Source organism: Trachurus japonicus, chromosome 2 (assembly GCF_045865225.1).
Source record: "Trachurus japonicus isolate A0001 chromosome 2, Traja_1.0".
In the NCBI taxonomy this organism is placed as follows: Eukaryota; Metazoa; Chordata; class Actinopteri; order Carangiformes; family Carangidae; genus Trachurus; species Trachurus japonicus.
The window spans coordinates 2913637-2940189 of record NC_140908.1 but is presented as its reverse complement, the minus strand read 5'-3'; the positions used below and the strand labels follow the sequence as shown (position 1 = coordinate 2940189).

The 26553-nt window shown below is 42.1% G+C and overlaps 1 protein-coding gene across 1 annotated transcript in view; it reads right to left on the bottom strand.

Moving 5' to 3' along the window:
- The window catches only part of LOC146990557 (double-stranded RNA-specific editase 1-like), a 39819-nt gene extending 18858 nt beyond the window's left edge, over nucleotides 1-20961 (bottom strand). The window contains exons 1-2 of the mRNA XM_085795290.1: nucleotides 20920-20961; nucleotides 11806-11859 (exon numbers count right to left, since the gene is read on the bottom strand). The gene's annotated coding sequence lies outside the window, so the exon portion shown is untranslated. The remainder of the gene's footprint in view (nucleotides 1-11805; nucleotides 11860-20919) is intronic.
- Nucleotides 20962-26553: the final 5592 nt, after the last annotated feature.

Below are 26553 nucleotides of genomic sequence, written 5' to 3'. Positions count from 1 at the left end.
GTTCTTGTATGTGTGGCCTTCGCTTTCCACAAGACTTCCAGAGTGGATATACTGTAGTTTTGGTCATAGTTCATGAAACACAGATATTGGCTTCATACAAAAGTCTTCATGAGAATTTGTAAGCACACCTTCAGGCCCCACAATGCATCTCTTCAGGTGTTTAAACAATAAAGTTTGAAGACAATAAATGAGCAAAGTTTTTTTTTTATTTTTAGGCAGAACCGATCCATCCTTATTCCTCCTCCCTTATTCTGCCTTCAGATACCCTTCCTCCTCCTCCTCCTCCTCTTCCTCCTCCTCCTCCTCCTCCTCCTCCTCCTCCTCCTCCTCCACTCTGCCTGTGGCTACTCCGTCAGACAGAAGTACTCGATAAGAGACACTGAGCTGCCATTATTTCCTCCGGTCTCATCAGGAAACTGTCACTCAGCAGTGTATTATCCTTCATCATACAGTAACATAAATAAACTGTGTCTGGTAGAAATGACATGATAATTATTGTCAATTTGCAGAGATGCAGGTTTCATCTGTACTCACCTCTCTGCTTGAACAGACTAAACCCTGGTTCGGATCTAAGACAGACTGAAGCCTAATTATGCATCGCTGACATTCACAGTTCATGGTCCTTCAATTTCAGAGAGAGGAAGTTTGGTGTCAGTCTTCACCACATGAGCAGAGTGCTACCAATATAAAAATATCAGATTTATTACAGCAAGAAATTAAACATGACTTCCTCCCTGAAACCAGATCTGTAGCTAAAAGTAAGTCACTGAGTTGGTTGAGTACTTTTTTGCATAATTGCGCTGACACATAAACAACAAAAACCTTCCAGCAAGGTCAACATCACAACAACACAACAACACAACGCTGCAGACGGAAGAGAAATGAAATGAATATGAATTGTAAATGATCCGGATCTGCCTGAAAACCTAATGGCTTCGTCAACGCCTCTATAAAAACAGGTTTGCTTATAAAAATCAACAAGCTAGAAAGGCAATGAAGAATACAGACCTTATTCCTATGCAACATCAGCAGAAAATACACCAAACTTAAAGGGATAGTTCAACATTTTGTCAAATTGGCCCATTGCCATAATCCCTATAGTCATAGCAGCAGGTTTGTTACCTTTAATTGTCGGTGCAAGCTATTTTTAGAACGGCGGAGCAGAGCCGTGAGCTGCTCAGAGCTACGCTACGGAGGCTCATTATGGGATTTCTTGGTTTCCCTCATCAAACTCATCAAATACACAATCCAACAACTCCACAACGCTCTGGTGGACAAGTTGTGACCTGCACATTCACCACGCTATGAGATAATAACACAACGTTACCACACAGAGTTGTTTTAGAGGGAAATACAGAGACTGTTGATGAAAAACTGTACCTGAAGGCAACGCGCATCAGCTGTTTTGCATGAATTTAACTCTATAAATAACGTTATCCACCGCTCCATGGATTGATTTCTCACAAGCTTCGTTGGAAACAAATGCACATGGAGGAGAGGAGGGTTAGAGACACAGAGGAGGAGACACCAGACTTACATAGTCTCAAAACATAACGGGTTCAGTCTTTTCTGACAAATAAACTGACACACAGCATGAAGGAGGAAATAAAAAGCCCCGATAAGCATCTGGTTTGAGTTTCAGACTATTATCATTAGTATGAGTCCTACTTCAGGACCATGGAGAGTTCTGGAGTACAGACTCTGTAGTAATGGCTCATCTGTGGGCAAATACAGTCTCCTGCCACGAAACCACTCAGCTGCATGGCACCAAACACCAGACATGACCATGTGATCAGTCTGCTCTGGCTTCATTTAGACCAGGGGAAGGAAAACAGGGTTTAATTCAAAAGAGAATTCACCCAGAGGAGAAGGACAGCATCAACAGGACTCTAAGTCACAATACTCAAAAACCGTGTTCAGCAGTAATTTAAAGCATCATGAGTTTGTGCAGGATAAACGGCCGGCAGGAACAGGAAGGAACAGGTTTAAATAAAATCTGTGTCATATGGAGAACCAGTTTTATCTGACAAGCAGGGTAAAATAAATAAAAATATTCCGTTCACGCATCACAGAACAGCCTGCAATGAACGCAGCTGCTCACTTCTCTTTCTTCATATTTTAGAAACAATTTGTCAAAAGAGTATTTGTCAAAATGCCATTTCTAGTCTAAACAAGTTTCTTTCTTTATTTTATTTATTTTCCTTTATTTTAAGTGGAAAGAGATTAGTTTAGACTAGAAATGAGACATTTTGACAAAAAATACGAAAAATATTCTTGGAAAGATTTTGAGTTTTTGCAGTGTGCTAATAATATATATAATATAATAAGGCTGCTTTGTTATGACATCACAAGTTCAGGAAGTCCCGGCGGCTCATTTCAAAGTTTCTGAATACAGATTGTGTGCATCTTTCTGTGGACTAAGAGCAGGATAAATATAGAGATAAAAATAGACAGAAAACTTCTAATTTATAATTTGGGACCTTTAAGGTTTGAGCTCATGGTCTGTAAGTTGGCCTCTTGTGCAGCCCACTCAGGACACCACGGCTACAAGACCAGAAAATGTAGACGCTCCTGTTAACGAGCAGCCGAGCCGACAGGGATGAATGGATTTCGGAGCCTGTTACTGTTTCTGGAGAAGAGAAAACTCCTGCAAACAGCTGTCAGAGAACTCCTTTACCGGCCTAATGCAGATGGATCGATCCTGAGGAGAAGCAGGAAAACAATATACGTATATAAAAAATATAGAGGCCTAAAACATGAGATACAAACAAAAAAAGAAAGAAAAAAAAACACTTTATTGAATATTGCTGGCAGCTCTGCAGCTTTCTCGCACAAAAACTCAATTTTCTCCCCATGAAATGACATTTGGAGACGAGCAGAAATTGGACCCTGACGGACCGCGGTGTGACATATTGATGGTGCAGCGAGAGACGATGAGATGGTGGATGAGAGGAGAGAGACTGAGAGGGATCAACTGGAAACACTTGGAGGGAAGTTTTTGGTTTGGTATCCGACCGTAATAATGTAACGTAATTATTAACTTTCAACAAGAATAAGACATTTTCAAAGTTGGTTCGATTCAATGAGCTCATTGGCCGACCTTTTCAGTTTGAGAAAGCTGATTAACCTGCATCACGGAATGATTCACCCCCTTTTTTAAATTTTTTTACTCGCAGCCTTCGAGAAACGTGACATTTACAGCAGATTACAAGAAAAATAAAACACGATCTGTCTAATGTAACAGGGAAATAAAAGAACGAGGCAGGAAAATGAACACCACCGAGGGAAAACATGTAAAGTAGCGCTAGAAAAAACTGCTAGAAATGTGTTTTCCAATAAAAACCCAAACAACAACAGCATTTAGACACGTCCTTATGCAAAACCCTGCAATTAAAAAAAAAAAAAAATCAACTACACTCCACTGGATATTGCAGCCTGGCTACTGTGTGGGCTTCAGGCAACAAGTGGTGCACGGCGGATTACACAACACTCTGCAATGCAGCCAGTACTGTGCACTGCTGCACTTTGAAAAAAAAAACCATAAGAAGGAAAACCACCTCTGCAAGTTTCTCCACACAGGATCCTAAATTGCTCCAAACTTCTTCCACTAGCGACTTCATTGCGACGACTTAGAACCTATTTCTAATGGGTCTGAATACTTTACGAATTCTCAGTACACAAGAAAATGAGTACAACAGTGTCACTCAACTATCTTTTTCTAGGTTAAGTCTTAAAATCACTAATATAAATGATATAGAAATAAGACAACACAGGATCTTTAATAGTTTTTGCACACAACAGAGTTCTGTAGTGGAGGTCGTTGTTAATGGATTAAAGTTGGTTTAGTCTCAACCTCATTAGAGAAACTCTTTCATTTAAGCTGTGATGCACTGGTGCTGCTTAAAGTACATAGAAAAAAAAATCCTCCCTCCCTCCCGAGGACACTCTCTGGCGCCAGACATCTTTCTAACATTTTCACAGCGACTCTGTGAAATCTTTATGACGGCTTTAATTTGGTGCGTGGCCCCGGCGGTAGCTGCAGGGAGAGGGGGTCAATGCGGTATCAATTGCACTTGCTAATGCAACACACTTAAGTTATAACCAACAGGGCTTCCTCTCCCAGAGACACTGAGGCTGCTCAGACCAAACCACTGTAGTGTCCTAGTCTCCGCTGGGGGCCAGAAGAGAAGCCGCAGCTTTCCTGAAGGTAAAGCAGTTAAGTGGATTATCTCGGTCCATAAGGCTTCAGCAGCCTGGCGCTTTGTAAACCAGGCTTCGAGGTGAACGACCACACCAGTCACTGAACTACAGCTCTGTGTTTAGCAAGGGGGCTGTTGTCGGTCTGAGAAGTGAAGCTCACTTCCGCGTTCAAAAAACTGCAATCCCCTCGGCTGTCGCTGGGGGCTGGCTCCAGAAGGGAGCAACTCCAATTGAGCCCCATGTTAAAATAGCCGATTTTACAGCTTAAAAAAACATATTTACAGCCTGGTACATTTTATTTTTTTGGTCTCAACTGATAGTTTCTACCCCCGCACACACTCTGAGGGGGGTGAATTTTTTTAAAACTCTACCGTTTTACTATTATTAGGTTTAAAGTTCTGGCCAATTAGGGCGCAGAACCGTTGAGTGACAGGTCCGGAGACCGCTGCTACGAGGCCAGTGGGCGGGCTCTCGGCCGGCCAACGGCCGCACCGCTCCAAATATGGCAAGTAGAATCCAACATGGCGCGGTTCAAACCCCCGTAGTAGCGGCACAAAACAGACTCCCCCAAACCAATGGGTGACGTCACGGACGCTACGTCCATTCTTTTTACAGTCTATGGTGTTTAGCTGAAGGTCATCTGAGGTGTGACCACTCGGAGGTCGGGGTTTCCTGTCAGCTCAGTGACTCCTGGACCCCAATGCAAGATCAACAATACGGTACGATACGACATGATATGGTGCAATACGATACGATACGGTACGATACGATATGATACGATGCAGAACGATACAATACAGAACGATACAATACAGTACGATACGGTATGATACGGTGCAATACGATACGATACGGTATGATACGGTACGTTACGACATGATACGGTGCAATACGATACGATACGGTACGATACGGTACGATACGATGCAGAACGATACAGTACGGTACGATACCATATGATACGGTGCAATACAATACGATACGGTATGATACGGTACGATACGGTACAATACGATATGATACGATGCAGAACGATACGGTACGATACGATACGATGTAGAACGATACGGTACGATACGATATGATACGATGCAGAGCGATACGATACGGTATGATACGGTACGATACGGTATGATACGGTGCAATACGATACGGTATGATACGATATGATACAATGCAGAACGATACGATACGGTATGATACGGTGCAATACGATACGGTATGATACGATATGATACAATGCAGAACGATACGATACGGTATGATACGGTGCAATACGATACGGTATGATACGATATGATACGGTGCAATACAATACGATACGGTATGATACGGTACGATACCATATGATACGATGCAGAATAATACGATATGGTACAATATGGTATTGTTTGGTACAGTATGGTACGTAAGGGATAATGTATAGTTCGGAGGTTGTTATGGAGAAATAAATGGGGGTTTATTTCTCCATAACAACCTATACATTATCCCGCTTAGAACACGGCCTACAACTAAATTAATTAATTAGAAACATAATGTGATCAAAATACAACTTTCATCGATTTTTAATTGCATCATTTAGCCAATCTGCATGTCCGGTCACGTCCGCTGCTTTGCTGAGCCTCCCCGTCGTGCATTTGAAGCCTTTGATAATCAATCAGTGGATCGATGGACTACCTTACACATAATATGATGTGTGTAAACAAGAGATTACGGGTTACGGGTGCATTTGAGTCGCGGAGTCGCGGTGCCACCGAGACGAGAGGAGAGCTGACACCGGGCCAGTCGGCCGCTGCAACGGTCCACTCTGCGGTGGCCTAATGAGAAATAAACACCACAGAATATTGGTGATAGACCAATCAGAATTGAGTATTCAAGAGAGCCGTGTTCTAAAATACAATAAATGGTAAATGGTAAATGGTAAATGGTCTGTATTTATATAGCGCTTTACTATACCTGAACGATACCCAAAGCGCTCTACAGTAGCCTACATTGCATTCACCCATTCACACACACATTCACACACTGATGGCGGTAGCTGCCATGCAAGGCGCTAACCACGACCTATCAGGAGCAAGGTGGGTAAGGTGTCTTGCCCAAGGACACTACGGCAGCAACTGGGAGAGAGCGGGATTCATAAGATACAGTACAGTACAATACAATAAGGTACGTATTCAGATTTGATTATTCTAAGCTGATATATTTGATTTAATCATGGTTGGATTTTTCCTAGTATTCTATTAGTTTATTATTTGTTTAATTTAGGTATTTTCCTGTTTATTATTTGTGGTTTATTTCATTTGGGCACAGAATATACTGTAGGTAGGGCTACGATTTTTTTTTTTACCAGAAAAGGAGACTCACAGTGGAATTTTCTTTGTTCTTTGGTTGTTCATTTTCTGGTCAAATAAACCACCTTTTTTTGTTGAAACTGAGCTTAGCATTGGACATTATGTTTTTGTGTCAACCCATGGTGCAACAGTGGCCGTTTGATTTTTATGATTTGAAACTTTTCTTTGTTTGAACAAATGGCGACTTACTACATTAACATTCAGGGAACTTTAACTCTTCTTTAGTTATGGGTTGTAATTTGAAAGAACTGGAACAGGCTACTCTACACTAACACAAGGTGCATCTATGCAAGGAAATTAAATTCCTATCAATGTTCTTCTTAAAGGCACGAAAGAACATTTAATTTTTAAGTTTCCAATACCGAAAAGAAGAGGAAGAAGAAGCAAAACTTTGAAATAGCAAGGAATGATGGTTGTAGTGTGGTGGACTTCCAGGTGTTGAGAGTTGAGAATTGTAAATGGCAGGTTTCAAAAGTTCAAAAAGGTCTAATAAAAGTTTTTCATTTTCAGTCGCAGCAGCAGCAACAAAGATCAGAGAGACTCGTGTGACGGTTCCTGACCTTTGTAGTTGCTGGAGTTATGGAAAGCCTGAATCCTTCACCAACTGCTCTGTTTACTTTGCTTCAGCTCTGACTTTTCTTTTCTTTATTATATATTTCATAAGTTGTGGGCAGATCAGTGTGAGAGATTACAGGTTAACGCCGCGGCTCGCTGACCCGTCTCCACCCCATTCTCTCTGCATCACTGGCCTCATCACGCACAACTGATAGCCATCGCTGTTCTCCTCGCCGCGGTCAAGGCACCGGTCCTCCGCTATCTCACAGAGAGGGAGAGGGAGGGAAGAGGATGGACGGATGGGAAGCCCCGGGGCCGATGTTGAATTTCACACCCCACGGCTTCAGGATTAGTACGACGACCGGGAGCTGACGGACAGACAAGCACGTGGAGGTTTGGTGCTGTCCACTGATGCCTGACGAGCAGAGCACACTTCAGAGTTACTGTCCACTGTTTTAAATCTGTCTTAAAGGGATAGTTCAACATTTTGGCGAATTGGCCCATTGCCATAATCCCTATAGTCATAGCAGTAGGTTCGTTACCTTTAATTGTCGGTGCAAGCTGTTTTTAGAACGGCAGAGCAGAGCCGTGAGCTGCTCAGAGCTACGCTATGGAGGCTCATGGGATTTCTTGGTTTCCCTCATCAAACTAATCAAATACACAATCCAACAACTCCACAACGCTCTGGTGGACAAGTTGTGAGCTGCACATTCACCACGCTATGAGATAGTAACACAACGTTACCGTTGTTTTAGAGGGAAATACAGAGACTGATGATGAAAAACTGTCCCTGAAGGCAACATGCATCAGCTGTTTTGCATTAATTTCCCTCTAAAACAACTCTGTCTGGTAACGTTGTGTTATTATCTCATAGTGTGGTGAAAGTGCAGGTCACAACTTGTCCACCAGAGCGTTGTGGAGTTGTTGGATTGTGTATTTGATGAGTTTGATGAGGGAAACCAAGAAATCCCATGAGCCTCCGTAGCGTAGCTCTGAGCAGCTCACGGCTCTGCTCCACCGTTCTAAAAACAGTTTGCACCGACAATTAAAGGTAACGAACCTACTGCTATGACTATAGGGATTATGGCAATGGGCCAATTTACCAAAATATTGAACTATCCCTTTAAAATGAAAGTCAATATTGGTAAAGCTGATGCATGTGGTGCTGGTGCGTCTCCACCTGAAGCCTCAGGGTTTTTCAGAGAGTCTGGGTTATCAGCGAGCTTCAGGCCAAACCAAAAGAGGAGGAGGAGGAAGAGGAGGAGGAGGAAGGTGGATCAGTGGCTGGTTGCCAGACAGAGATCCGTGGCGACGGTTTTGGCCCGACAGACACATCCCGTAGCGGCGGCGGTGTGCCTACACGCCTGAAGGAGCACATGAGGCTTATACCTCGTCTGAAATTCACTTTTGCTCCCAGTAGATTAAACTCACACTTCACTTCGTCTCACAACACCGTGCTCATACAGCGGGACGCGGAAATGATGGGATGCTCATTCTCCCTGCATGCAAAGTACCAGTATGCACAGCAGCTCTTCTTTTTACACACATTTATACTGTTTAGCTTTTACTCTGCAGAAATACGAGTGAGGCTTAATGAATATTCCCCAGTGGGATATAAGGATGAAAAATCACAAGTGAAATTTGAATTAATGTGTGGACGAAATATATAATATATTGATTTTAGAATTCAATTAACAAAGAATAAACATTAAATTGTTGTAGAAATCATTAAATCGAGTATTTTTAATTTCTCTATAGGTGCTTTATTATTATTATTTCAGGAGCAGAAGCAAAACTATTAGCTATACAGCTTGGGATAACGTTTTTGAATTGGCGTTGTATAAATAAAACTGACTGTGACTACAATCATACTGTAGGAAACCATGAAAGGATTGCTTTGACACAACACAATATTGTTGTATTTCTTCAATCTGGTTGTTCTGGGTTAACTGTACAGATATTTTATATTATATATGGAAATAAAAACAGACTGAGATTGAGATCAGGAAAAAAACAAATATGTAAAAAGTTATTTCTTCTTTTAGTCGTCACTAACAGAAAGTACTCTTTTGAGGTCCCATATTAAACCTGCTGAACATGGGACCTTTATAATAAATATATTGTCTGAAACATAGAGAAAGTTAGTAGACTGAGAACCTAATGCAGACATGTGAGGAGTCTCTATGAGCTACACGAAGGCTTGAGGATGTTTTGAAAGGCTTCAGTGCTGAAGAAACATCTTCAAGAAGCTCAAACATCTGAAGTCCAGTTGCCTTCACAAAAAAAACTGGTAGAAAGACCAAACAAGCCTAAATAATAGCTGTTAAGGTCATACTTTATAGGTAAAGTCTCTAACTGTAAAAGCAAAAACACAACAACTACTGAGCCGAGACGCTGCAGCTTCATCTCTCCGTCTCTGACCTGCAGCCAAACAGACCAGCCACTTTCCACAGAGCTTCATCTGAGGGAGAGCAAACAAATGCCGTCCTCTAAACAGCAAAAACACACAAACACACAACAACAGCGAGCAGAGCAGAGCCGAGCAGAGCCGAGCAGAGCCGAGCAGAGTGGTACCTTTGCGCTCGGAGCGTTTCTTCCTGCGCCTCCTGAAGCGGCGGTGGACCGGGCAGCAGGAAGCTGCTGCGCTGTGGGAGCCGTCCAGCAGCAGAGCCATGCTGTCGTCCTCTCTCCCTGCCTCACGCCAAGCACTGAGCCACACGCAGCCCATACATACATACAACTTTGGACAGAGGAGGAGGAGGCGAGGAGGGGAGTAGGAGGGGAGGGAGGGGAGAGGCTGTCTACCAAGAGAGCTGATTGATTCGTAGTGGTTCATGGTCGTCCCCTCCTCTGTCAGCCAGACTCCTCTCTCTAAAAACCACATTCTCTGAGGGTCTAAGGACAGAGGATGTTGTTACGATGCCATGTAAAGCCCTTTGAGACAAACTGTTTGTAAAAACGGGCTCTACAAATAAAATTGCCTTGCCTTGCCCATAGGCTGTGATAAAACAGGGTTCCCACTCTTTGCTTGAAATCATTTTCCAGGACTTTTTACTGCTCACTCTCATTCTCTCACCCCCAGAAGTCTGATTTAAAGATGTGCAGTCTATGGCTCTGACTCATCTGTGGAATAATCTCTTAAATGCTTAGAAATTATGACAAATTTATCATACAAAAACGCAAAAACATGTTGTTTTTGTTTTTTAAACCACGTCCACTACAGCTCTGTGCTGCTCCACTGTCACCCTCATTCTCGCCGTCCAATACTGGAAACACATCAACTCAAAGTCTCTAGTTTTCTCAATAGGCACATCTTTGGAAAATAAATCCTTGGTGGGTTCTGAAAAAGTCAAATAGAGCTCTGGTTGTTAATGTCACGATGTGATAAATAAATTTCCTTTGGACATTTGACTTTTTTTCTCATTTTCCATGGGTTTTCCATGACTGGAAAATGGGTCAACCATATTCCAGGTTGTCCAGGTTTTCCAGGATGCGTGGGAACCCTGATGAAAATTAAAATACTAATAATACCAACATTAAAGGTCCCATATTATATAAAGTGAGGCTTTAATGTCTTTTTTTTTGTTTGATAATGTCTGTGGAATAAACATTAAAAGGTTCCAAACATACAGTAAAGGTAGATGTCCATAATTAAGTAATGTAGGTTTTATATTAATACTATGAAACAGCCTGTATGAAACCGAGCCTTAAAATGAGCCGTCACGACTTCAACTGTGACTTTGTGATGTCACAACAAGGAGTGATTGTCTATCTGACATCTGCAATACTAAAAAAACAAAACACACACATCTGTAACTAGTAAGATAACAGAGGTGTGTTGCATCATGGGAACTGTAGGATCCAGCAAAGACGAACATGTTGAGGCTTTGACAATTTCAAAACCAACACTGCCCCCTTGTGGTGCTGTCTCAGAAACACAGCTGGGCAGACGGATGCAACACATTTTCCCTGTTATGACCCCATTATATATTGGTTATTATGATACAGTATATATTAAAGGGACAACGAGGAGTTTCTATTTGGTTATAAAAAAAGTCTCACGTTAATGTGGATGAATCTACGTTACCCACACTTGTTAATGGCTCCATTTTCGATAAATATATAGTTTTGTCTCTATGGTTATTTTGTTATTATTAGTGGTGGCGGAAACGCTGGTCGAGCCGACCAGCATTTTTTACTTTCGGTTTCGTGGCGAGTCATGAGAATAACGCCGCCTAATCGCTGTTTATGATCGGAACTACAACGGTATGTGATCGTCTTTGAACCTCTGACTTTAATTCTTGATGAATGAAAACATGAGTCTGTCTTGCGCCGGTCAAAGAATTTCACGGTGCGGAGGCTCATAAATGTAGTGAGAAAACACTTCGCTTTTTCTAAACTCCTCGTTGTCCCTTTAAGCAACTAAAAGAAAAATTAAAATTACATTTCCATGTAAAGTGAAGCATGTCTTGCTCAGTTCTATACGATAACATCTGCACTCACACCACCTCTTTTTGCTGCAACGTTCTGTAACGACATTAACGGTATTATCTGTCCTTCATACCATCTCTGGGTCAGGATGTGGCCAGCTAATTTTTTTTTTTTTTTAGAGAACTTCAACTTGGCTGTGAGTTGGAATTATAAAACTTTGCCTCTTTAATATGCCATATAAATAAATAAAAATTGTAGTAAAACTGACCTGGTTTATGTCTGTTTCCTGGATCAGGGAAGATTTCACCAACACTGTGAAACTCTGAAACGAAAGAAATCAAAAAAATATGTCACTATTATGATGCAAATGGTAGCGAAACAGACTTTGTAAGGATTAAAATACAAATAAGAATCAAGAAAATCATCCCACTTGCTGCATAAAAGAATAATTAACCAATAATAAAAAAAAAAGCAGTTACAGTGAGCAGCCTGTAGGTGGAGCTGTTGTACTTCATATCTCCACACTGAGTGAGGAACACATTGCACTTCATGTGATATGTTATATATCAAACAATGGTGGTCTGGATTAGTTATTAAAGAAATTAAATGACTCCATATTGAATCTATGATATGTATCGGACGTCTAGTTCTTGTCTTTATTGACTTTCACATCTATTTATTCTTCTTTTTCCTGTGTATAGTAAAATATGAATGACACCTCATACTTTTAATGCTTGGCAAGTGGTTTATAAATAAAATGTATCGTCATCTAATTTATTTAAAAGCTGACTCTTACTTGCAAATTACATTAAAAATCCCTCTCTGTGCACCAACAGCACAAAATTATATCCCATAATTTTCCCTACTGACAAATTTAGACTGAACTTTTACAGCTAAATGTACAATTAAAAGACATTTACTTTAAATTAGTCGCATCTTACTGCCTTTACCAGGAGAAAGGAAGTGAAGTATTTAATGAGGTTTATCACACCTGTGGACCACTACGACAGTTATACATCAAATATTATGGTCTGTTTTACCTTAACAGAGCAACATTTGGTTATTATCTTTGGCTAATTTCGGCCTTCACTGTAGCTTCACTTTTCTGTTTTATTTTCAAACTATCTGCGGTAATCGGACACAGATTTTGGATTATTTTCCAGCACAATTTACTTTATAATCTAATTTCCCTGACATATGGGAATCCTATCTGATCAGTGACAGAGTGTGAAGATGAATTTCCCTATGGGACAATAAAGGCGTTCTATTCTATTCTATTCTATCCCACATGTTTTAATTTTTAAATGTTTCCTGGGTCTGCTTCCATGATATTTAAGTTAGGTTAGGCTAGGTGAGGTTAAACTTTATTTATGACAGGAGGGAAATTCATTTGTCGCGGCAGCATAATATAAAAGAGAAATAGGACATTATGCATAATAAATATATATATATATCATGAGCTATATAAACTGTACAAAATATATATCAATATGTTTTCATTTCATGTTTTCATTGTGGATGCGAAAGGTTTTGTTTGTTGTGCTGCTGCTGACTCGGCCAGGACTGATCTGTAAAACATCTCAATGAGTTGTTGTTTTTTCTGGTTAAATAAATTCTAAATAAAATAAAATAATAATGAGTTCCAATCCAGAGTATGTGCTGCTTAGTTTGGACTACAGGGCTTTCTCCTCGGCTCGGCCTGAAACAACATACGTGATGTGGAGCGTTACCGTCCTCTGATCCAACACCAACACAGACCAGGACCCAGTTACACTGAAGGAGCTTTAATCAGGGTCCACCCCCCACCCCCCCGAACCAAAAACAACCCCGACCAGGCCGCCGATTAACTCAGACTCAGATTTTAATCAAAGAAAACGTCCACAGCGAGTCAACACAGGCTTTACTGTGGACTCATTTCACTGCCCATTACACAATTACATCCACATCGCTCACTGTTTTTAGTCCCTTTCTCTCTGTAAACTCAGCGTATACCCAGGGGGCAAAAGCCCAGTTTTTTGGAAAACAGACACGGAGCGTTGTAAAAGGTTTGACACCAGAAATGATATGTAGGAACTTGAAGGATTAAAACCTGGGTGGTCAACCCGGTCAACTAGCTGCTGGAAAGCTACAGAGGCCAAAACCCCTTTCTGGGGTCATTTTGCTGGCGAAATGATGTAAATGCAAATATTTAGGTACTACAATGGCATAAATAGTCATACAACTATAACATTTGGCAGAGAGTATCTTGACACATAGGGGGAGGCATGAAAAAAAGATTCTGGGGTTTGTTGCAACTTAATTTTAAGATATCACCCTCAACATCCCAAAAAAAAGACAAAAAAAGTACTGTTCGCCTGACAAATTCTCATGAAAATTATGATTTTTCAGCACTTTATGGAGAATATCTATGCTTAACATGTATATGGAAAACTTCCTAATTCATACGCTTCCATTTGAGTCCAAGATAGCCTTTCTAAGCCCCACTTGCTGTGGCCAACGGTCTTCTCTATCTATCTGTTCACTTTGAGGGAGACCAGAAATAGAATGGTTTCTGATCATGTCAGTTAACATGGAGTTTTTCACAATAGGTGTTGCATTGTTTGGAGACAGCCTGTAGCTTTCCAGTAGCTAGTAGAAAGGCTCTGGGACTCAAATGGAAGCTTATGAACTAAGGAAGTTTTCTATATACATGTTAAGCATAGATATTCTCCATAAAGTGCTGAAAAATAATCATTTTCATGAGAATTTGTCAGGCGAACAGTCTTTTTTGGGATGTTGAGGGTGATATCTTAAAATCATGTTGCAACAAACCCCAGAATCTTTTTTTCTTGCCTCCCCCTATGTGTCAAGATACTCTTTGCCAAATGTTATAGTTGTATGACTATTTCTGCCATTGTAGTACCTAAATATTTGCATTTACATCATTTCGCCAGCAAAATGAGCCAAGAAAGGGGTTTTGGCCCCTGTAGCTTTCCAGCAGCTAGTTGACCAGGTTGTCCACCCAGGTTTTAATCCTTCAAGTTCCTAGAGATCATTTCTGGTGTCAAACCTTTTACAACACTCCGTGTCTGTTTTTTTGCTTTGCCCCATACGCAACATTTTAACGTCTAAGGTTAAAGACAGAATTGCTAAATGCATAAAGAGCCTTAAATAGAAGAGGCACATCTGCAGTTTATCACTTGGACGTGTCTTCAATGTCAAACACGAGACGCTTCACCTCCAGACACTTCTGCAGGCGACACCGGCTGCTGGCAGCGTGATGGAAAAGGTCAGAGCTGCACAGCTGCCCTAAAGGCCGATGAGGAGTCGGACACCGGCTGACGGTGTGATAGGATCTTTTTGTGATCGATTCATATTATAAACCTGCCGAATTTTCAATCTAGGTTGTTCTGGAAATAAAAAACAACTGAGAATGAGATCAGGAAAAAAATGACTCTTTTTAGTCGTCACTTACAAAAAGTACTCATTTGAGGTCCCATATCATATTAAACCTGCTGAACATGGGACCTTTAAAATAAATATATTGTCTGAAACATATATATATATATATAGTTAGTATATATAAAGTTAGTGGACTGTGAGAACCTAATGGAGACGTGAGGAGTCTCTATGAGCTACACAAAGGCTTGAGGATGTTTCGGCTCATTTGAAAGGCTTCAGTGCTGAAGAAACATCTTCAAGAAGCTCAAACATCTAAAGTCCAGTTGCCTTCAAAAAAAAAGGAAAACTAGACACAATGAAGACATGGTATAAAGACCAAACAAGCCTAAATAACAGCTGTTAAGGTCATACTTTATAGGCAAAGTCTCTTCCTGCAGAAGCAAAAACACAACAACTACTGAGGCGAAACGCTGCAGCTTCATCTCTCTCATCTGAGCCGTCAGAGGTCAGAGCTGCTGCCTGAAGGCCGGTGAGGAGTCGGACACCAGCTGACGGTGTGATACCATCTTTCTGCGATCGATTCATTCATTGCGTGCCGTCCTTTTTGAAATTCATCATAGCTGTAAACAATTTAAAAAGCTGGTTTCAGCACCAGGAGCTGTCCACCACCACACCACCAGCTCCCTGACATGACTGAACGTTATCTCTATGGTGAGTGAGACTGAGGAGATGATAAGAGCCGTGTCCCAATTCAGGGGCCACGATCCCTCCGAGGTTGCACTTCAAGACCAATTGCGTCACAGCAGTGCAACGAGGCCGTCCCACATCGAAAGACTCCTTCGAATGAATGCATGTAATCCTGTTTTTCCCTGGGCAGCGAGGCAGCCAATGGGTGGATGGATCCCTCAAGATCCAACCGAACCCACCCACCATTTGTTTTTACAGAAACAAAAAGCAGCACCAACAAACCGACGACTAAAAGTCATCACGGTCTAGGTTTCATATCAATATTTACAATACCAAAGCCTCAGTCCACAGAGAAATGCAGGAAAAGCAAAAAATTAAGCGTATAGCGTTAGTTCTGGCAGGCCATGACGTCAAGCTCTAATCAGCACAGCGTAACTATCTTCACCTGTGCAGGTCAGCTGATGGCTCAGCTGACTCCCCTATTGGGGAACTGCATTCAGGGCGCGCTATTTAAACTGCTGTAGCCCGACGTCACCTCCCTTGCTGCTGCTGCTTCCTCTGCCGGCTTTTTTGCAAGACGGGCTCCCGCATGAGGGAAGGATCGCTGGTTGTGTTCGTGCTCGCCCTGCTGCTCCCGATGTCGTCGCCCCCGTCCACGATGCGGACCCGCGGCGGCTGGCGCGGTGTCGTGTCGTGGGGCTTCAGCGAAGCTCTGGAACGGAGGACGCCATCTGTGACGACGGGGGAGGGGGGCTCCTTCTCTCCGTCGGGGCTCTCACCTGGCAGGCGGGGGCGGCGTCACACTCAGCTGTTCCATTGACCGGCGACGGCTGATTCTGGGGCTGTGGAGTTTCTGTTTGCCAGCGATGCTGCCACGCGGTCGGAGCGTCACACAAGGAACGGTTTGCTTTATTCTAATTTGCGCTGGGTTTCAACCTCCATAGCGATAATACAGAATCATATTTGGCATTGAATTATTCACTGACGCAGCTCCTTTTGCGGGTTTTGGGGGGTTCGTCTATTTCCTTTTAAATGGGCTACATTTGTTTCCAACTTAAATAGCCTCCTGACATCTCTTGTTGCTAGAGGGTCAGGGATTTGCCGGCGTGGTCGTTTTGGGGGGTTTTCTTTGCTCCCTGTTTTCTTGTCTGTAACAACATCTATTGCACGTCTGTCCGTCCTGGGTGAGGGATCCCTCCTCTGTTGCTCACCCTGAGGTTTCTCCGATGTTTCCCTGTTAAAAGGGTTTTCCATGGAGTTTTTCCTCAGTCGATGTGAGGGTCTAAGGACAGAGGATGTTGTTACGATGCCATGTAAAGCCTTTGAGACAAACTGTTTGTAAAAACGGGCTATACAAATAAAATTGCCTTGCCTTACTGCGCCTGTCAATAGAGCATTCTAGATGCACAAAAAGCTATGAGCCTTTCATTGTAAATAATTGATTTAATATTATTATTGTTATTATTATTAATAATGGTTATTATTATTGTAAAAATTATTATTGTTAAGAGGTAGCGTGTGGCTTATTCCCTATTAAATTTTATAGGCAAAAATTAATTCCATTCTAGATAGCCTCCTGGCATCTCTTAGCAGAGGTTCCAGGATTTGCCGGTGTGGTTGTTTTGGGGGTTTTCTTTGCTGCTGCGCTCCCTGCTTATGCCGTTCATGATGGCTCGTGAAGGGCAGGAAGGTGCTCTTCCTGCCTCAGGCTTTCCACGCAAGCGCGTGGAAGAGCAGGGGGTCCCAGAACAGTACCATACCGCCAAATTAAACTGTGCAAGTAAATAAATATTATTTTGACATAGTGGTCCTGACAGAACATCTTTTCTTTTCCTCCGCAGAGCTCCTCCTTCAGTGTCACAGCTCACCTTCCTCCCTCCTCCCTCATCCCTCTGCCCAGCCATGTGCATTTGTTTTCAACGAAGCCAATCAGTGGAGTGATGGTGGGTACCGTTAACGAGGGATTACAGGTTACGGCGCGTTTGTGTCGTCGTGGGACAACGGGCTCGGAGGCTCTCGTCCTTAAAGGTTGGTTTTCAGAGAAGAGACGCTATGTGGAAGGCTGACAAGTCATTTAACCATCACAATCACTCTGACGCTGCTGAATTGAGGTGAAAATCCTGCATTGTTCCTCTTTACGATAAAGGAGGACAGCGTTATTAAAGGAATAGTTCACCAAAAAATATAAAAATATTCCTCCACACTGCTCGTCCGCTGCAATCCAAGTGTCCTGAAGGGATATAGTCCAGAGTTTACTCGAAACTACCTAATTTAGGACATTTTTACAGCCTAAACAGTCCTGTATCGCTCCAGGCAAATTCAATGCAGGACTGTTTAGGCTGTAAAAATGTCCTAAATGACGTTGTTTCCAGTAAACTCTGGACTATATCCCTTCAGGACACTTGGATTACAGTGGACGAGCAGTGTGGAGGAATATTAAATGGTTTTTGTGTAGGCCTCCCAGGTCTCCAGATGCACTTTGAGGAATAAAAAACTACTCTGGAGTATTCATCAGCATGAGGGGGAGTCACTAATGACTGGATTTCATTCTTTGGTGAATTATTCCTTTAAGGATCATATGGAAAAAATAGTAATAATGAGGCTGACAAGTCATTTAACCATCACAATCACACTGATGCTGCTGAATTGAGGTGAAAATCTGGTATAGTTTTTAGGAAAAAATAGTAATACTGAGTTATTAGTTTTTCCAGTGATCTGGGAATTTGTTTTCCTATGAAGGATCCATATGGTTTACAAATAAAGAAATTATTGTTCGAACATTAAAGGGACAACGAGGAGTTTCTATTTGGTTATAAAAAAGTCTCATATTAATGTGGATGAATCTACGTTACCCACACTTGTTAATGGGCCCATTTTAGATAAATATATCGTTTAGTTTTACTTTCGGTTTCGTGGCGAGTCATGAGAATAACGCCGCCGAATCGCCGTTTATGGTGGGAACTACGACGGTATGTGATCGTCTTCCAACCTCTGACTTTAATTCTTGATGAATGAAAACATGAGTCTGTCTTGCACCGGTCAAAGAATTCTACGGTGCGCGGAGGCTCATAAATGTAGTGAGAAAACACTTCGCTTTTCCAAAACTCCTCGTTGTCCCTTTAAATCAAATTAATTTAGAAATTAAATAAACAACAAAAATGTTTTAATAAAATAAAAACAGTCAGTGCAGCAGCAGCAGCAGCGTTCAGATGGGACTCTGCTGGCCGAGCTGCAGGGGAATGCATCATCCTCCTCAGAGCTGACCTTATCTGTCCTCCGCAAAACCAAGGGGGATGTTTCAGCTTCAACACCCCCCACCCCAACTCCCCCCACCCCATCCCCCGAGCCTTTAAAAGCCTTTACAAACTCGACTCCCTCTGGTGTACAGTGCAGTACATCCCGGTTAGAGGCTGCACAGCGCGTTCGTTTTCCCCCCAAATCCCACGAATGCACCGACGAATGAGAGGCGAACACGGGAAGGGGGAAGGGGGGAGGATGGAGGGTGAGGGGGTGAGGGAGGGGGGTCTCTGTAGCCTACTTTTGCACATTTGCATATTTTTCAGAGAGTGGAAGAGGCCGTTTTGGAGAGACAGGGGTGGGGATGTACGGGGCCCTGGCAGGGACAAAAAACAGTGGTGGCTGCAAAACCTCACGTCAGCATTTCATTTCATTTCACTTCATTTCATTTTAAACCCTCTGAGGATGAAAAATAAACTCCACGATTCAAAAAACTTCCATCCAAAACACACAGAAAAAACAAATAAATAATAAAATTAATTGTGCAATTAAGAGTTCTCCTTTTCCTCTCGTCGCTGCACCACAAACATTTGGGTGAATATTTGGGATTTTTCTTCACAGATCAGCATATAAGGATAAAGCAGCCAATCCCTGGTAACCGTGTGTGTGTGTGTGTGTGTGTGTGTGTGTGTGTGTGTGTGTGTGTGTGTGTGTGTGTGTGTGTGTGTGTGTGTGTGTGTGTGTGTGTGTGTGTGTGTGTGTCCCCCCTCTGTGTCCTAAAATCATTTTCAAAGCAGGCAGATTAAGTTGGAGGGAGCTGCTGACTCCTAAACCTCTCCACGAGACACACAAAGACCTCGCTGTGCATCCATTTATTTGTAAGTAAAGCAGCTCTCGCTTCTGTGAAATCTAAGTATCCATCTTTATTGTGTTAATTGCAAATACGTTTTTAGTACGGGAATACTACAGTATGTATTATTTTTATGTTTTTATCACCGTTTGGGACATAATTTGCAGAGAAACATAATCCCTATAGTCGTAGCAGTAGGTTCATTACCTTTAATTGTCGGTGCAAGCTATTTTTAGAACGGCGGAGCAGAGCCGTGAGCTGCTCAGAGCTACGCTACGGAGGCTCATGGGATTTCTTGGTTTCCCTCATCAAACTCATCAAATACACAATCCAACAACTCCACAACGCTCTGGTGGACAAGTTGTGAGCTGCACATTCACCACGCTATGAGATAATAACACAACGTTACCACACAGAGTTGTTTTAGAGGGAAATTCATGCAAAACCACTGATGCGTGTTGCCTTCAGGGACAGTTTTTCATCAAGCAGTCTCTGTATTTCCCTCTAAAACAACTCTGTCTGGTAACGTTGTGTTATTATCTCATAGCGTGGTGAATGTGCAGGTCACAACTTGTCCACCAGAGCGTTGTGGAGTTGTTGGATTGTGTATTTGATGAGTTTGATGAGGGAAACCAAGAAATCCCATGAGCCTCCGTAGCGTAGCTCTGAGCAGCTCACGGCTCTGCTCCGCCGTTCTAAAAATAGCTTGCACCGACAATTAAAGGTAACAAACCTGCTGCTATGACTATAGGGATTATGGCAATGGGCCAATTTGCCAAAATGTTGAACTATCCCTTTAAGGAATGTGCAATAAAAATAAAAGAAACAAGGAAAACCCACACTGACTTGATTGAAAGTGTGTGTGTGTGTGTGTATGGGGGGTATCCTTTAGAATAAAGGTATTATGATCAAGGCCGTCTCAGTGTGTCGCATCCTTTTGTGATTTTTCTTCTTTTTTTCTTCCTTCCCTCCGTGTCGGCAGCTTTTATCTGTTCAGCGTCTCTGCTGAACGAGTCCCCAGAGAGCTGTTGAGTTACACCGTTCGATTGGCTGTCTCTTACTATATTGGAAAAAGTCTGTCTTAATGGAGGGAGGGAGCGATGCCGCGGAGGACACACACACACACACACACACACACACACACACACACACACACACACACACACAGCTGCCACCACAGATCCAGATGTTTGATTTGTACTGATTCATAGACTTTTTGTGTTTTACCTGCAGTCGATCTGGATTGACGTCTTCTCAGTTCGGAGCAGCAGCAGCAACAGGAAGTGGAGCGACCAGCCGATGTGGACGGAGTCACCGCTGCACACAGGAAACAAAAAACAAAACAAACTAACATCAATTAAAGTGAAACCACTCAATCTTACCATCAAACATGGAATAATCTCCAAAAAGTAAATTAAAATCCTAAATTAAAAACATTTATATCCATTAAAGGCGATATATTATGGAAATATCACTTTTTGAAGGCTCTTTAACATATATTTAGGTGTTTGTTTTGCCTTCCAGCCTCCAAAATGTGAGAATTGACAAAAGAAATCTGTAATTTTCAGGCTCTTGAGGTTGAAATCCATGTGGTTTTACGAGCTGTTCCCCCAGTTGTCTTCCAATATGAAACTAGTTTTCTAATTTGCATAAAACCACCCCTACCTGGGACCGGTAGAGGGGGCGGGGCAAGCAGTGGCTCATTTGCATTTAAAGGGACAGGCACTGAAACCAGCCGATGCAACGTCTCGTCTGCCCATCCCATCCCCAAGATGAATAGTTTTTGTACTATCAAATTAAAACTGCCATATCTCTGGTTTTACGTGGTCTATCGAAGACGAATAAAAGCTGGGAGAGAGTTTGAAAGTCGCACTTTCGAGTGAAGTTGGCGGCAGTGCTTCTGGTGACCTAGTTTCTTTTTTATGGAGCTTTGAAGACGTCATGTGACAGAGGGTCAGAGGAAACCTGATATAGCGTTTCTTGAACTTGAGTTTGACTTGTGTGAGTGTTTTATTATTCATTTTTAAATCTCAGTTCCTATTTTTACCTTATTTTTCTCTTGCTCTGTATTTCGCAAAGTCACAAAAACATTTCAAACTGGAGGTTGAAGTTGATGAAGGAGTGTGGAGCGGACAGTGTGTTTACAGAGGGAGCTGCAGACTCTCCGCTCCGCTGCAGCAGTGGACAAAGTCACCTTGTCTGGTTGCGTCCTGCTGGCCACCATCTGACGTAGCTACTGCGCTCAACTTAACACGCTGTCCTTGGAAACAAAGCTTCAACATAGACAACGACATGCTAGCAACTACACATCATCATCATCATCAGCTGCTGTGATGTGATGTGATGTGATTCTGTCTGACGTCTCTCAGACACACACACCGGGTCGTTAAGACTTCTCACTCCAAATCTAATTCCTTATCGACTCCTGAAGCCGTGAGGTGGAAGTGGAAGAGAAGCTGCAGCAGCACGGTGAATCAGCAGCTCTGAGCTCACGTAAACTCTCTAACTGCTATCAGCTCTTTCTCTAATTCCTCTGCACACACACACACACACACACTAACAACCAGAGCATCGCCACATGCAGACTCGACTCCTCACTGCTGCACTTGTTTGTCGTCTTGTCACAAACGATTACAGCAAAAACGTGGATCCAGTCTGTGGCGGCGGCGGCGGCGGCGGCTGTGTAACAAGCAGCTGAGTTCCCCTCGCTGTATCACACTCAGACTCTCTGCACCTTGATCAGAGATGGACAGAGTACTCCACCCCAGTACTTGAGTAAGAGTACAAATACTACTGGTCAAAATTTACTCCGTTACAAGTAAAAGTAGCTCAGTCCACATGTTACTCCAGTAAGAGTAAAAAAGTACTTGCTTTTAAAGGTACTTAATTTACTGTAAGTAAAAGTAAGATTAAAAGTAAATTTCCTATTCTTCACATCAATGAATTACTATAATTTTTTCTAAATGAATTTAAAGCAGTACTAAAGAACTTTCAATTTTGGTTGAGTTTGGCGGCGCCAGTGGCCCAAAGCGGTAGTGTTTTGCCTGAAGGAAGACTCCATTTCCCATGAGCACCAGCGCATAGCGCTGTAAAAATTCTGATCTCCCGGTGCATGGAAATTAACAGAAGACGTCCAAACTAAGTTTCTGTTACCAGCGGATCATTTCACAGTAAACACACATACACAATCCGATTAGCCTGGTTGGCACGACTTTCCAATGTTGATACTCAGCATTGGGTCTGGCCAAGACGTTAAGAGAATCCATTTCTCAAAGCGCATCCTTCAAACCTGGTTTACCCGCCCCCCTCAAATGCCTCAGTCTGCTATTGGTCGAAGCCAGAATAGGCGGTGTCGAAGCTTAAACCAATCACACCGCTCTTTCCTCTGACGTATGTGCTGCTCCATGCTGCTGTTTACAATGAGGTTCCGGTCGCTGCTCTACTGCGTCACTTAATTGAACACGCCTCTACCCAGAGCCGTTGGAGAGGCTCGACGTTGATTGGCTCTCGAAAAAGAGGGTGGAGTTCCCGAAAATTCGGGAGACAGAAATCCAGTTAATAGCACGGTTGGCCAGACTAGCAGTCAGCAGCGCTTTTGCGAGGCGTGACGTCACTAGTGTGGGCGCGACCAGGCTACAATCTGATGGGAACGTACCGCATTGCTGCTCCCTCCTCCTCGTGACTCGCAAAAGTGAAAGTGAAAGTTAAGTGAGAGCCGGCGTTCTACCATGCTCCTCAAAGCTGCTTAGTGCCAGTGAAGGTGATACAGACCATAATGATACAGACCCCCTCAGGCCATGACAGAGGTGTCATTCAACCTGTTGTAAGTCCATGTACCATCACAAAAGTTATGAAAATATTATATAAAGGTTGAAAAGTTCCTTAGTGCTGCTTTAAGGAGCTTTTAACTCTTGTTAGTGAGAATGAACTCTTTGAAAGCAGCTGCACTGATGTGCTGCTTTTAGGGGTTAGGGTTTCCTTCACAGACAAACACAGCTTGTGTCCAATAGGATTTTAGAAAAAAAAAAAAAAGAGCAGACCTGAAAGTAACCAGTACTTTTCAGCCTTCCTAGAAATTAAGTAAAAGTAAAAATATTTGTCTTGGAAATGTATTCAAGTAAGAGTAAGTACCAAAGAAATCTAATACTCAAGTAAAGTACAAATCCTCTGGATATGTACTTAAGTACAGTGATCAAGTAAATTTACTCCGTTACTGTCCACCACTGACCTTGATACACGAGTCAAAATATAATTTGCGTGATGTTTGTAAATGTGTTGTACAAAAAGCTAGAAAAGAGACAAATAAAAGGTATGTAGGGCAATTTCTGAAGGCTACAATGTTATTGTTGATTTGTTTTTGTTTTTTCTCTGATATTTAAAAATGTTTCTACTACTATATAATTAAATACTGTTAACCTTATTGTTTCTGGTCCTTTTCTGGTTTAGTTTTGCAGGAAGCAGAGGATCAAGGTCGTATCGTCACGCGGCCGACAGATAATAATGATTGAGTAAAGCTGAAGCCGTCACCAGCAGCAGCCTCTGGAGCATCAGGTCACATCCCAGTGGGCTCCAAACACCAGAGGATGTCAGATCTACTATGTTTCATCATCTTTAATACTTTGAAATAGAGTATAATATTGGTGTTGAAGTAAGCCAATGTAACTATAACAACAGAGAGGGGCAGGTACTATAAGTTTTCTTCATCCTGCTCCTTTTCATTCATGGTGACAATGTGTACATTATGTAAATATGTGCAACCATGTGTAGAATGTAAACCATGAATGGAATAAATCAAAATGAAATGAAAACAGAAGGAAAGCTGTTATATTTGAAGCTGCACCACCTCTGAAGGATGCAGCCAGACATATCGTGTCCTTGACAGCACCAAAATTGAATAAAACTGCAACAAACAAACCTCCAGACTCGACCTACGAGGAAACTGGAGCTGATGACACTTTGACCTAATGATGATGAAGAAGACAATTCGGAGTAGGGCTATAGGGCTCACCATCATTTTTTAAAGATTTCTTGCGATAACGATATATATCATGATGTTTATGTCAAGTTTAAATGTTCCCTGTTACTCCTAAGTGAGATTTGAAGATATCAGAAGGTTATTTTTGACTTAAAGGTCCAGTCTGTAATAATCGTCAAGGTTTATTGACAAAATTTGAATAAATTACCAATGAATATATTTGTATAATCGCTATAAAATAAAATCTGTTTGGTTTTCGTAGCCTTATAATTATTCTTTTATATCTACATATAACAAGGGTCTTGCTTCAGAGAGCGTCGCCATCTTGCACCGCCGAAAATCCATCCAACCAGAGAGCGCGTTTCAAGAGTTTCACGTTCATAAATAAACCAACGAAGAGGAAGGAGGAAGAAACAGCAGAAATATGGTAAAAATTCCCCCCCATTTTACACACCGGACCTTTAAATATTTATTTTCTGTCTTTAGTTGAACATTAAACAACTGTTTCAGATAAATAAAAGAGGTATTCTACTTTTATATCTTCTGTTTCCAGAGGTTGGAAGTTCTTTGCAGCACAGAGACTTTAAGGCTGTGGAGCAGAATAATTCTTGCCTATAAACATGTGACAAGATAAAAACACAGCACTGTCAAAATCTATCTCTGCCATGTTGGGACTGGGACTTAGTTGGCACCGTGTGTGTGTGTGTTGATGGTTGCTTGTTGTTCTGGGTTTTTCTGGATGTGCCGGCTGGAATAATTGAATAGTAAGGAGATAAAACTGCAGAAGCTTTGAATTCCTACAGAGTAGCGATTGATCAGTCGCTCCCTGCAGATTTTTATTCATGCAGATGCTCTAATTATTTCTCTGCAGTGTAAAGGTGAGATTAATGATGTGCAGCTGAAGGTGGAGCTTGTAATTATTGCAGAAAGCATCCACGCTGACGCGGCTCAGTGTGTGTGTGTGTGTGTGTGTGTGTGGAGTTATCAATGATTAAGTAAGCAACACATCTGAGCGTTGACAGGCTGAGTCCCGTTAACGAGGGCCGGCCGGCGTTCCCGTTCCCTTCGCCTCATTGAAGTGGCGACTTATGAAATATTAAAGCGAAGCGTGACAACGACAACCGAGGAATGGGCCGCGAAAAAAAAAAAGAGAGAAAGAAAGAGAAAGAGAAAAGGCCGAGGCAGGGAAAAGAGGAGGAATAGTGCTGATTCGAGGAAGGATTCTGGGAAAACTCACATCAGCGTCTCGGAGACTGAGGCAGCAGAAGTCAGAGAGGCAGAGCGTCAGCGCTGACGGGAGGAAGAAGATCTGAAGACGGAGAAAGAGGAGATGAGTTTCATAGATTTACAGATACACATCATCATCATCATCACACAAGCTTCCTCACACTTCATCCAATCAGGTACAAGTTTTTCCAACAATAACTGAAACGTCTCTTTGCATTGATTTGGGATTTTCTCATCTAAGAGCCCAGGTGAGGATGAAGCCTCCTCAGGAATGTTTCAACCCTCATTTATCTACTCATCTAGCTGACAGAAAAATAAAAACACAGAGCTGCTCTACTAGTGCATCCATCTGTCCGTCCATCCGTCCGTCCGTCTATCTATCTGTCTATCTATCTATCTATCTGTCTATCTGTCTATCCGTCTATCCGTCTATCCGTCTATCCGTCTGTCTATCTATCTGTCTATCTATCTATCTGTCTATCCATCTATCTATCTATCTATCTGTCTATCCATCTATCTATCTATCTATCTGTCTATCCATCTATCTATCTATCTATCTATCTGTCTATCCGTCTATCCGTCTGTCTATCTATCTATCTATCTATCTATCTATCTATCTATCTATCTATCTATCTCTCTATCCATCCATCCATCCATCC